Source organism: Monodon monoceros, unplaced genomic scaffold (assembly GCF_005190385.1).
Source record: "Monodon monoceros isolate NGI ecotype Baffin Bay Population unplaced genomic scaffold, NGI_Narwhal_1 Super_Scaffold_4, whole genome shotgun sequence".
NCBI classification, from domain to species: Eukaryota; Metazoa; Chordata; class Mammalia; order Artiodactyla; family Monodontidae; genus Monodon; species Monodon monoceros.
The window spans coordinates 74,066,049-74,080,021 of NW_021703781.1; the positions used below are offsets into that span (position 1 = coordinate 74,066,049).

General features: G+C 45.7%; 1 non-coding gene and 1 pseudogene across 1 annotated transcript; one reads left to right on the top strand and one right to left on the bottom strand.

Annotated features, from left to right (window-relative positions):
• Positions 1-761: 761 nt before the first annotated feature.
• LOC114883514 lies at positions 762-842 on the top strand. The gene has a single exon (XR_003790608.1). It is a non-coding gene; the product is annotated as a small nucleolar RNA SNORD35 (small nucleolar RNA).
• Positions 843-11,462: 10,620 nt separating this feature from the next.
• Positions 11,463-13,605, bottom strand: LOC114908582 (annotated as a pseudogene).
• Positions 13,606-13,973: the final 368 nt, after the last annotated feature.

Genomic DNA, 13,973 nt, shown 5'->3' on the forward strand with positions numbered 1-13,973 from the left:
CGGACGCGCAGGCTCAGCGGCCACGGCTCACGGGCCCAGCCGCTCCGCGGCATGTGGGATCTTCCTGGACCGGGGCACGAACCCGTGTCCCCTGCATCGGCATGCGGACTCTCAACCACTGCGCCACCAGGGAAGCCCTAAACATTATTTCTGGGTGTGTCTGTGAGAGTGTTTCTGGATGAAATTAACATTTGAATAGGTGGGCTCAGTAAATGGGTTTACCCTCCCCAACGTGGGCGGCATCATCCAATTTGCTGAGGGCCTGAACAGATCAAAAAGGAGGAAGGAGGAACTTGCCCCTTCCTGCCTGATTGCTTGAGCTGAGACATCAACCTTCTCCTGCCCTCAGTTCCCCTGGTTCTCAGGACTCTGGACTTGGACTGAATTACACCACCGTCCTTCCTACTTGCAGACAGCACATCGTGGGGGCTTTTCAACCTCCATAATTGCATGAGCCAATTCCTTATGATGTTCCCTTATACACATACAAAGATATGTGCCTGGTTCTGTTTCTCTAGAGAATCCAGACTGTGTGGATTCAACCAGTAGGGATGGAGCAGCTCATGTGAGGTCACACGGCTGCTCCATGAAGAGCCAGCTCCAACTCTCTCACTCCCACTGCCTCTCACTTCTGCAGGGACCCCATAGTAAGGCTGGGAAGCGGTGTCCAGGGAAGCATTGTTTCCCAGCATCAATATCCCCACGGCGATTTACTGTGTCCCTCTTTGCTGACTTCCAACAAGAGTTAAAAATGAATATTTAGCAGATGGTGGCTTTTTCTCACAATGGTCTGTGAATGCCACTGTGGGCAGTGCTGATAATGCCCGTGGAAATGAAAAAAATGAATAAAAATGAATATTTACAAGAGTCACATTTCATCCTGGCCTCTAACTTATTTGGTTTGAACTTGTACAAAGCTTTTTACTCTTTCAGCTCTAAATTTTTCATCTTTAAAAATAAAGTTATGGTGTAAGTTTAGACATATGTCAGTGGAAAAGAATTGAGAGTCCAGAGATAGATCCACACACACATGGTCAATTGATTCCAACAAAGGTGCTAAGGCAAGTCAGCAGGGAAAGGATGTTCTCTTCATCAAATAGTGCTCAAAGATCGGGACATTCACATGCAGAAAGAAATAATAAACCTTGACCCATACATCATCTGGTGCACCAAGTTTAACTTGAAATGTATCATCAACCCAAATGTAAAGACTAAAAATATGTTAATAAAACTCCAAGAAGAAAACATAGGAGAAAATCTTTGCAACTCTGGGGCAGGCAAAGATACCTTTGATAGAATGCAAAAGGTACGACCATAAAATAAAAATCTGATGAATGGTCCACATCAAAATTTTAACACACTACTCTTGAAAATACCATGAAGAAAAATGAAGATGAGCTACAGAATGCGAATAACATTTGCAATATATGTGTCTAGCAAAAGAATTGTATCCAGGGCTTCCCTGGTGGCGCAGTGGTTGAGAGTCCACCCGCTGAGGCAGGGGACACGGGTTCGTGCCCCAGTCCAGGAAGATCCCACATGCCGCGGAGCGGCTGGGCCCGTGAGCGATGAACACTGAGCCTGTGCGTCTGGAGCCCGTGCTCTGCAATGGGAGAGGCCACAACAGTGAGAGAGGCCCGCATACTGCAAAAAAAAAAAAAAATTGTATCCAAACTAAATAAGAAGACAACCCAATAAAAAGAGGCAAAAGATTTAGACAGACTCCTCCAAAGAACATTCGCTCATGACACACACACACAAAAAGATGTTTAACATTATTAGCCATCAGGACAGTGCAAATTAAAACCATGATGAGATGCCAGCACACAGGGAATGGCTGGAATTAAAGACTGAGAATACCAAGTATTGTGAAGAATGGAAAACAACTGGGACTCCCATACATCGTTGGTGGGAATGCAAAATGATGGAAAACAGTTTGGCAGTTTTTTATAAAGGTAAACATACACTTATCATATAACCCAGCAATTCCATGCCTAGGTTTTTTCCTAGGAGAAATGAAAACACATGTCTGCAGAAAGACTTGTATAGCAATGTTTTTAGTAACTTTATTTGTGATAATCCAAAACTCAACACAACCCACACATCCATCAACAGGTGGAAAAACGATTGGGGTATATTCATGTATGTGAAATGATTTATTAAAAACAGACAAAACTAAGCTGGAGGAATCAGGCTCCCCAACTTCAGACTATGCTACAAAGCTACAGTAATCAAGACAGTACGGTACTGGCACAAAAACAGAAACATAGATCCATGATAGAGGATAGAAAGCCCAGAGATAAACCCACGCACCGATGGTCACCTAATCTATGATAAAGGAGGCAAGAATATACAATGGAGAAAAGATAGCCTCTTCAATAAGCGGTACTGGGAAAACTGGACAGCTACATGTAAAAGAATGAAATTAGAACACTCCCTAACACCATACACAAAAGTAAACTCAAAATGGATTAAAGACCTAAATGTAAGACCGAACTCTATAAAACTCTTAGAGGAAAACATAGGAAAAACACTCTTTGACATAAATCACAGCAAGATCTTTTTTGACCAACCTTCTAGAGTAATGAAAATAAAAACAAAAATAAGCAAATGGGACCTAATTAAGTTTAAAAGCTTAGGTTTAAACTTTTTTTAAGTTTAAAATCTTTTGCACAGCAAAGGAAACCATTAACAAGATGAAAAGATGACCCTTAGAATGGGAAAATATATTTGCAAACAAAGCAAAGGACAAAGGATTAATCTCCAAAATATACAAACAGCTCATGCAGCTCAATATTAAAAAAACAAACAACCCAATCCAAAAATGGGCAGAAGGCCTAAAAGACATTTCTCCAAAGAAAACATACAGATGGCCAACGTACACATGAAAAGATGCTCAACATCACTAATCATTAGAGAAATGCAAATCAAAACTGCAATGAGGGATCACCTCTCACCAGTCAGAATGGCCATCATCAAAAAATTCTACAAACAATAAATGCTGGAGAGGGTGTGGGGAAAAGGGAACCCTCTTGCACTGTTGGTGGGAATGTAAATTGATACAGCCACTATGGAGAACAGTATGGAGGTTCCTTAAAAAACTAAGAATAGAATTACCATATGACCCAGCAATCCCACTACTGGGCATATACCCTGAGAAAACCATGATTCAAAAAGTCACATATACCCCAGTATTTATTGCAGCACTATTTACAATAGCCAGTAGCCAGGACATGGAAACAACCTAAAAGTCCATTGACAGATGAATGGATAGAGAAGATGTGGTATATATATATATATATATATATATATATATAATGGAATATTACTCATCCATAAAAAGGAACAAAACTGGGTCATTTGTAGAGATGTGGATGGACCTAGAGTCTGTCATACAGAGTGAAGTAAGTCAGAAAGAGAAAAGCAAATATCATATATTAACACATATATGAGGAATCTAGAAAAATGGTACAGATGAACCTATTTGCAGGGCAGGAATAGAGACACAGACGTAGAAAACGGACATGTGGACATGGGGTGGGGGGGGAAGTGGAGGGTGGGATGAATTGGGAGATTAGGTTTGACATATATACATTACCATGTGTAAAATAGATAGCTAGTGGCAACCTGCTCTATAGCAGAGGGAGCTCAGCTCAGTGCTCTGTGATGACCTGGATGGGTGGGATGGGGGTGGAGGGAGGTCCAAGAGGGAGGGGACATATGTACACATATATCTGATTCACTTTGTTGTACAGCAGAAACTAACACAACATTGTAAAGCAATTATACTCTAAAAAAACAAACAAACACAAAACTAGTCTATAGTGACAAAAAGTAGATCAATGGTTACTTGGGTTTGGGGTAGTGGACATTATAAAGAGACACAAAGGAATGTTTTGTGATAGAAATACACAGTGATAGAAATACTGTGTATTTAATTGTAGTGATGACTGGTTACTCGAGTACATTGTCAGAGCTAGTCAAACTGCACACTTCTAATGGGTGCATTTTACATAACAACGTGAATATAATTAACATGGCTGAACTGTGCACTTAATACGGTTAAGATGGTAACGCTTATGTTATTTGTTTTTAGCCACGATTTTTAAACAATTAGCACACGTAAAACAATGGGTGCATTTTACTGTATGTAAATTAAAGCTGAATAAGGTTGATTTAACAAGTAAAGCTATATATCTCTAAGATCTCTTCTAGCTCCCGGAAATCTTGACAAATTCTCAAAATTATCTTCTCTCACCATTATCGAAAATTCTTCACTTTTCCATACCGCTCAAAATTTTCCTAATAGGATGACATTCATCTTAAGATAAATTTAGAGGTGGAGTCTTTAAACTTTTATGTGCCATGGACTCTCTGGCAGCCCGTGAACCCTATGGGCTCCTCTAAATAACATTTTTCAAAAGAATGAATACATAAGATTTTGAAAGAAAACAATCGTATTAAAAATGTAGTTGCCAAAATATTTTTTACATATGTTTGCAGTATAGTGATATATGTGCTTTGTTATCAACACATTAAATAACAAGGAATAGTGACAATCTCAGAATTTACCATCATTTCAAAAGATGAGCCTAAATAAGATTTCGAGTACCTGTATCAACTGTAAAGTGATGTGAAGTTACCTGTGATCTCCACTGGTGACAGAGTTATAGGCTAACGCCCCTATGTTCTACTCCTCATTCATAATTGAAGTTAATGCTAAATTTTTTAGTGAAAACGAGGACCACATTTTCCACCAAATTCATGGACTAAATTCGGTCTGTGGAACGCAGAGAATCCCTAGTTTAGTGTGTGATTTTGTCATTCGCACCTTGATGTGAAAGCAGCTTTTGACAGCCTCCTTTTGATTAACCCTGAGATTATCCCCTCACCCACAGGAAGCTGAGAAGGGAGCCTGGAGCACAGGGAGGATGGAGGAAGGGGGTACTGAGAGCTCGCGGAGCTGGATGTAAATGGTGAGGGGTGGCCAACAAAGGCATGGGGAGGGTCTGTCTTGAAGTTTCGTGATGGGCTGGTTTAACCTCTCTCCTTTATTTATTTATTTTTTACATCTTTATTGGAGTATAATTGCTTTACAATGGTGTGTTAGTTTCTGCTTTATAACAAAGTGAATCAGTTATACATATACATATGTTCCCATATCTCTTCCCTCTTGCGTCTCCCTCCCTCCCACCCTCCCTATCCCACCCCTCTAGGTGGTCACAAAGCACCGAGCTGATCTCCCTGCGCTATGCGGCTGCTTCCCACTAGCTATCTATTTTACATTTGGTAATGTATATATGTCCATGCCACTCTCTCGCTTTGTCACAGCTTACCATTCCCCCTCCCCATATCCTCAAGTCCATTCTCTACTAGGTCTGTGTCTTTATTCCTGTCTTACCCCTGGGTTCTTCATGACATTTCAGAAATGTGGTGCAAGGAGGAGCACCTCGTGGGTTCCCCCGGTCTGGAGAGCCCGGCTCCCACAGAAACTGGCAAGAGCTGGAGGAAGGATGAGTTGGCAGTTAGGGGCGGCGTGAGCTCCTGTCCAGACTCTCCTGGAGGCAGGCTGGACACAGGGCAGACCCTCCCTCCCGCCCCTCATGCAGCCCCGGCGCCCCCAGCGGGCTGCGCAGTGATGGCAGGGCGGGGTCCATCCCCAGAGCCCACGCCACAGCTGCCCCGCTGGCTCTCACTGCCTCGAAAGTAGCTTCCACCCAGGGCTCTTGGCTTTGCCTTCAAGGTGCTTTGATTTCTGCACTGAAAAATTCCCCGAGGCAAAGAAACAGAAAGGAGTGGTTATCTGCTGAAATTCCTCACAGATTTACCCACGACTGAGGCCCAGAGAGGGGAGGGCACCCGGCTTGGGTCCCCAGGAAGCAGGTGGAGGGGCTGAGACCCGCGTCCGGTCCAGGTTCGCTGGCTCTCTTCTCCCCTGAGACATAGGGATGTGAAGGAAGGGCAGCGTCGTGGGCAGTGCCCAGCTAGCCCGCCTGTGGACACACAGGTGGTCAGAGGCAGGGTGGGCCTCAGAGATCATCAAGCATCTTTATAGAGGAGAGAAATGTGTTCCAGAGAAGGGAGGAGACTCCTGCCAGCAGCTGGAAGTGACAAAACGGTACTTTGGTCCTAGGTTAGCGGTTCCCAAGCCTGACCAGGCACCAGAATCACCTGGAGCCATCGTTCCAAACACGACTCCGGGGACCAGTCCCAAAGCCACACATCAGAACCTCTGTCAAAGGGCCCGACATCTGCACTGTCACTGAGCAACCCAGGCAGCTCCAGTGTGTGACCAGGCTTGAGGGCCATGGCACTGAGCCATTCCCAAGTGTGCCCTGGAAGGGGCTGGGGTGGGACCTCTGACCCCTGCCCTGGGGTCTAGCCATGGGCAGACGGGAGGGAAGAGGGCAAGGAGAGTGTTCTCCCCTTGGGGAGGAAGAACGGACCTCAAATAGGTGCTGGTTCAAGAAAAAGCTTAAGCCTTGAGCCAACCCTTCCTTTTCGTTGGGTAAATCTAGACCTGAGGGGTTGGGTGCAGGGAGGTGGGGGGAGGGGGACTTCATTGGGTACAGCATCATTTTAATTCTCCGATTCTCTCCATTAGGACAGAGGCTGCATCTTACTCATTTCTGTACCCCAAGTGCTCAGCCCAGAGACAGGTACACAGCAGGCACTAAATAAATGCTCCTGAATTCCCATTATTAGCCATGCTGCGTGAGTGGCGCTTTCACGATAGAGTTTTCTGCCCCCTCTTGAGTTTCCGCAGACACTGGGAGTTGCTGAGAATGCTGTATTCCAAGTCAAAATATTCATTATGACACACGCTGTGTGCAATTTCCACAGACCCATTCATTACCCCATAATGTGCTTGGGGAGGAAAACAAACCGCTCTTAGAAAGGCAGCCGTGCAGTAGCTGAGGTCAGAGCTCTGTCGCCACACTCAGTGGCCTTTCCAGGGTGCATCTCTGTTGACCGTGACCAAAAGGGTCTCTGGACCTGGGAGCATTGGACAGTGGATCTTCATCCAGGCAAGATCCAGTCACACATCTCAGGCAAGGTCAAGAAGCCCAAGGACCCCAGGGACGAAACCCACTCCTTGGCCCCTGACATGTGCTAATTGCAGCACGTTTATTTGCAACGCTGGGGACCCTTTCAGTCATGGGAGCAACGTAGAAATTCCTCTGTTTGACATTTTCTCTGTTTATCTCATTAAAAAAATAGCTGCACAGGGCAGAAGTTTGCTCCTGGTCTCATTAGCTGTCTCCTCATAATTGCAGGTTTTTAAGCAAACTCCAGGCAGAGCCTCTGATGGAAATTAAACTCAAAGAGAAAGAGAACGAGAAAAATGCGTAGGAGCTGGATAATTGCATGCCTGTGTCTCTAGCGATGGGCTCAGGCAAACAGAGCAGCAGATGGGGTCTAAGCTGAAGGAAATATGGAAATGAAGCCCAACTCAGACAAATGGTAAAATCAAAGCAAGCCCTGAGAACACTTCTGGACCAGCCTCTAGCTCTCTAGCTAGTGTTTGTTCGGTGACGTTACCTGGCAGTTGGCTCTGACATTTCCCCCCCACCCCTGACCGTACTCCCTGGACCTCCTCTCTCTCTTGGCCAGGGAGGGTTCCAGCACCTGCTCCCAGGGCTGCAGGTCACTGGACACCAGCCAGGGCACAGCTGGCCTGCACCTTCCCTCCCAGCCTCTCCCGCCAGCTGCACTCACTTCCATCCAGCCAGCTGCAAGCCTACGCAGGGCGTTCGAGGGCTCTTTACTCTCACCAAGCAGGTGCTAGATTTTTTTTAACCTGGCGTCCTCCTCAGCTCATCCTCCAGCGTGGGCGGGAGGAGGAGTCATGGGATCTGGAATCAGCCATCTTTTGTGACCGTTAACCTCTCAGAGCCGCCATCATTAAAATGGTGATAATAGGGCTTCCCTGGTGGCGCAGTGGTTGAGAGTCCGCCTGCCGATGCAGGGGACACGGGTTCGTGCCCCGGTCCGGGAAGATCCCACATGCCGCGGAGCGGCTGGGCCCGTGAGCCATGGCCGCTGAGCCTGTGCGTCCGGAGCCCGTGCTCCGCAGCGGGAGAGGCCACAACAGTGAGAGACCCGCGTACCGCAAAAAAAAAAAAAAAAAGTGGTGATAATAACACCCAAACTGTTAGAAGGATTAAATGAGCTGTCTCTGGAAAGCGCTGGCATGCAGTAAGTACTCCATGTATGTTAGTTCCCTACTCAGCCTCCAATTTCTAAGAAATCCGTAATGTCCTCTGGAGTGAAGGTCAGACCATTCGGGGGTTTTGGAAATGCTAGCTTTACAGGGCAGCCTCTCTGGAAGAGACAGTATGGCTCAGTGAGAGGAGCCCTGTGGGTTTGCGTCTCCTGTGACCCTTGGCCGTAGTCCCCATCCTTTTGGGTCTCCATCTCCCTGGTGCCATCAAGGATGTGGCGAGCCTGTCCCAGGCCCGCCCTGCTCAGCTGACGAGGCTGTGGTGAGTTCTGGGTGGCTAAGGTGTGAGAACAAGCTCTGGAAACTGGTAAAAAAAGGAACTTTTACTCCAACCCAAATGGGTAGCTTATGGGAACGGGCAGCTCTGGAAACCCACAGAGGAAAAGAATTCTCAAGGACTTTTATTGGAGGCTCCGTGTGGGCTGGTAGCACAACTTTGGTGCAGCTGGTGCCGTGGAAAGAGCCACAGCTTTGGAGCCTGAAGCATCTCGCTGACCTGTACCTGCTGTGAGGCTCCAGGCCGATTCTTTACCTGACAGTGGGAAATGGGAAATGCATAATGGATGTAAATGCTCTTTATAAACTGTAAAGCGCAGATCCACCTGTTAGTTGTTTTGTAATTCTTCACTCTAGCCCCAAGGATGCCCAGCTCAACATTATGTTCTGGTTGGTACTTAGTGTAAAATAGATAGCTAGTGGCAACCTGCTGTATAGCAGAGGGAGCTCAGCTCAGTTCTCTGTGATGACCTAGATGGGTGGGATGGGGGTGGAGGGAGGTCCAAGAGGGAGGGGATATATGTATACATACAGCTGATTCACTTCCTTGTACAACAGAAACTAACACAACATTGTAAAGCAATTATACTCAAAAAAAGAAAAAAAATCCTTGTAGAAGCGACTATACCCAGACCCTCCCTGAAAGCACATCTATGTCCAAGCAGCCTTTGAAGAAATTAGCCTTAACAAGACGATATGTAATGCAGATTGGGGTCTGTAGAATAATGGCTCCCTAAAGATAATCCCCAGAGCCTGTGAATATGTTATGTTACCTTAAGTGGCAAAATGGACTTTGCAGATATAATTGAGTTAGGGATCTTAAGACAGGAATATTATCCTGGATTACCTAAGTGGGCTTAATGTAATCACAGGGTCCTTAAAAGAAGCAAGACAGAAACAGGGCAGTCAAGGAAGGAGATGTGACGATCGGAGCGGGGGTCAGAGCCAGAGAGAGACTGAAGATGCTGTGCCGCTGGCTTTGAGGTGGAAGAAGGAGCTCAGGGATGCAGGCAGCCTCTGGAAGCTGGAAATGGTAAGTGGATTCTCCCCTAGAGCATCCAGAAGGAACGCAGACCTGATATCTTGATTTTAGCCCATTGAGACTCGTTTTGGACTTCAGAACAATAGAGCTGGAAGATAATAAATCTGTGTTGCTTTAAGGCACCAAATTTGTGTAACTTGTTACAGCAGCAAAAGGAAACGAATACACAGATAAATGGACACTTCTGCAACTTGCATACAAAAATCCCAAAGCCCAGGCACAAAAAGGGAGAAACCTGGTTTAGCAGGCACACTGTGGAACAGAGCTTAATGACTAAATGTCAGTGATGTGGCCCTGGTCACAATGGCAGCTTCAGTGTTGAGGCTCTGTTTGTTTGTTTGTTTTTAAAGAAGTAGAGTAACTGGAATGAGAGAGAGGATGTTTTACATTCACTAAGGTCACTGGTCACACAGAAACAATGGGTTCAGTTCAGGGCAAAACAATTCCAGGAGGGCATTACAAACTAGTTCATCTCCTAAGCGTGAGAGAGAGCAGGAACTCTCATACTTTACTGGTGGAGAGCAAACTGGTACCACTACCATTGGATGGCAATCTGGCAATGTGTATTACAAATTTTAATGCACGTATCTTTCAATCTAGCAATTGCATTGCTCTAAATCTGTCACACAGATACCTGTACAAAGAGGTATATGCAATGCAAGGATATTCATGATTGTTTTGTTTGTAGTAGCAAAAGATTGGAAACTTCCTCGTGTCCATCAGCAGGGGACTAGTTAATGAAATATGGTTTTTATGAAACTGCCTATGTTGCTTTTAAAAGAATCAGGTGCGGCTTTAAATACTGACGTGAAATCATCTCCAAAATTTATTACTAGGTTTAAGAAAAGCAAGGTGCAGAATAGCGTATGTAATATTTTTGTCTAAAAGAATGTGTATACTTTGCAAATGCATAATTTCTCTTGAAAAGATAGGAAGTGGTAACGTGATTATCTCTGGGGGGAGGATTCCAGAGCCTGGAGGTATGGCAGATAAGGTTTGATTTGCCCTTCATCTCACTTTTACACTTTCTCCTCCCATGTGCCTGCATTATATATTAAAGAAAAGGAAGATAAAAGGGAAGGAAACAGAAGTCCCTGAAACCAGCTCATGGGTGTGGCTGTTAAAAGAACTGGAATGTTTACTCTGTGCAGAGGGCAAGGCTGAACCAATGGAGAAGGTTTGGTCTTTGAAAGAAGGAAGAATTTTCCAGCCATCAGAGCCGCCTGAAGGAGAACCGGGCTGCCCCCGTGAGGAGTGAGTTCTCTGTGGCTGTTGGGCTGCGTGAATCTTTCTTGCGGGGCCACAGCGGGGTCTCAGGTTTTGGAGGACTTAGTATAGTGCAGGAAGTTTCACCCCAGCTCCATATTATTATTATCTTTTAATAATAAAAAGGATCCTTTAAATGTAAATAGTACCATAATTCATCAAAATACTTTATAATAGTTAACTGCCTCTTAAATATAATCTTATACACGATGCTTCTGGAGTTGAAAGTAATGTGGATGCAATCTGTTTAACATTATCTATTTAGAACATGGTAATAGAAGTGGAAAAAATTAACAATCTCCTATGAAGTCTTCTAAGAAAGGAAATCATAACAAGTTTCTGATCAGATAAATGCCATTCCGTTATTAAAATGGGTTAAAAAGAAGTGTAAATAGATTTGAATAGGCATGTCAGTTTCCTGGGTTTTGCCCTTCTCTACAAACTTGACTCTTTAATAGAGTTAAAACTGTATTCTTGTTTTCTGTCATAAGCAAAAAATTCCTTAACGGCAGCTCAGAAGTGACCTTAATGTCTTGGTGAAACATACTTCTTCACCTTCTGATGGTCACTTGGTGCTCCAATCTCTAGTATATCTGCTGTCTCACCTTTGCTAATCTTCTCAGGCATCTCCATTAGGAGGACAAGTGTGATGAATCACCATTCCAGCCACAGCGTCTGTCTTAACTCTCCAAATCGTGAGGAGCTGCCACCACAGGTTGCCATAGCAACATAGCCTTTGTGACTCGGTAGATCGACCACTCTTAGGCACTGTCCACCTGGCACCTGGTACAGCCAATTATTCTTCCCAAAATTCTGTTGCTGGGCTGCCCCTGATCCATTACACTTCATGAGCACTTGATGAATGAGTTTCCGACATATCCAGGCAAAGGGAGATTATTTAAAATCAATTCATGCTCTTCATTATAAATTCAGAGCTGATTAGGGTCACTGTAGCCACATCCCTTAAGCACTCCCAGGCCTCTCGTCTGACTTGGGCAGCCCTGGGCCACCAGACACTTACTGATCTGGAGGTGACAGAGCCTTTCCCATTGAAGGACTTGGGGCATTTTGACCTTCTTTCGATAAAAATGGATTGCTAGGGTTTGGCATTGGGCTCAGGTATCTGCCTCTCTTGGCAAATGTTATCCAAATATCATTTAAATGATTTACAAGCCAACTTCTTCCTCCATTCAACATGCTTATCGATATTTCCAAAGCTTTTGGACCCCAGCCCAGGTCTTATGGAAAAATACTCCTGCTTATATTCATCCAACTAAACATGAACCAGTCTCATCACGCATGTCATGATATCCTCGCCTTCAGGAGAACCATACGGTCGCCTTTTTCCAAAAATGTGTCCAACTCTAGAGCAAGGGATGATGAAGAGCTTACCTCCACCCATCCAAATCCGAAATGATATCTCGAAATTTTCTCCTCCCCAGATATCCATGCCACTGTCACACTGTCCAAGTTCAATGAAATAGTTTCTCTTCATGGCAGACGATCCTCCAGCAATGGTAGGTGACTATTGGTGTAGTAGCTCCCTCCAGGCCTCTGAGCTTGGAAAAGGGAGCACGACCCCATCTGAAATGCAGCCCCCAGTTGAATCCCCCTCACAACACGGGAGGAGCTATAGGCGAGGGTCAGCACTGGTGGTGCTGGTCACCAGGCATCCTACCGTCCACTAGTCCTCCTGGATGACGGCCAGCGAGGAGCCGGCCACGTCACAGCCGCTCTGATGATTCTGCCTCAAATCAATCTCCCACGCTTTGTATTTTTTATTACTTTAACTTTTCCAAGGAGGTAGTTTTGGACACATTCATCTAGTTCTCCTTTCAAATCACTGTGCACGAGCATGACGTCCTGAAGAAGCCAGGCAGGCGTGTGGTCTAGGAGGCTGTGAACAGGCCAGAGCCAGGCACACAAGCCTTCACTGGAGAAACAAAAGGCAACAGCAGCCACTGGCAAATCCACTGAGTCAGACTTGTCTGGACATGTGCTGCATTCCTCGTATCGGCTACATCTCTGTGGCAGCCAAGCCCTGACTCAGAAGCATATTGAAGGCATGTTTCTGATACCGCAGGTCTCTCAATGCCTGATCACTTTCATTAAAAATCATACCCAGGGCTTCCCTGGTGGCACAGCGGTTGAGAATCTGCCTGCTGATGCAGGGGACACGGGTTCGAGCCCTGGTCTGGGAGGATCCCACATGCCACGGAGCAACTAGGCCCGTGAGCCACAACTACTGAGCCTGCACGTCTGGAGCCTGTGCTCCGCAACAAGAGAGGCCGCGATAGTGAGAGGCCCGCGCACCGCGATGAAGAGTGGCCCCCGCTTGCCACAACTAGAGAAAGCCCTCGCACAGAAACGAAGACCCAACACAGCAAAAATAAATAAATTAATTAATAAACTCCTACCCCCAACATGTTCTTTAAAAAAAAAAAAAACATACCCATTGCAGAAGGGAATTTCACATTATCTTTTTCTGGATCTTCAATGTGGTTATCTCTCACATCGTCAATGTTGTTTGCTTTGAACTGTGATTCTAATACTCCGCTTGGACCTCGAGTGAAACAGGGATAGAATTTGGGGAGGAAATAGTCCATGGAGCCCAGACACCTTGATGAGCACATTCTTAAGTGGCTGTCAGTTCACTGAAGTTGAAATAAACAAAAAGCAAAACTGTCCAGTTCCCAGGTGTACAAGAACACCCACCACAGAAATATCGCACGGTGACATTTCCCACTGTGGACCCGGCATAGCTGAAGGGCTGCACTTCCCACTGTGGACCCAGCATAGCTGAAGGGCTGCTTTCAACTTCCTAGAGCAGGTGCTGGAGCCATAAGCTGGTGCTGGAGGCTGGGTGTGAACTGGCGTGAGAGTGAGAAACTCTGGGGATGCAGTCGTGGGTTGGGGGCCACACTTCCGGAGCTTGACCTCCAGGACCCTGGCTCCATACTGGAACCATGTGGGGGACTTTTACATCTCACTGATGCCTCCCCCTCCCCCCAAGACCAACTGAATCGGAATCAGGAGTCTGGGCTCCATTCTGGCCTCATCTACTCCTGTCCCACACCCAGCTCAGAGTGACTGTCTAAAACATCAATCTGATCATCCCACAACCCCCTCCCGAAACTTCCAGTGGTTTGTCACTGTACTCAGGAC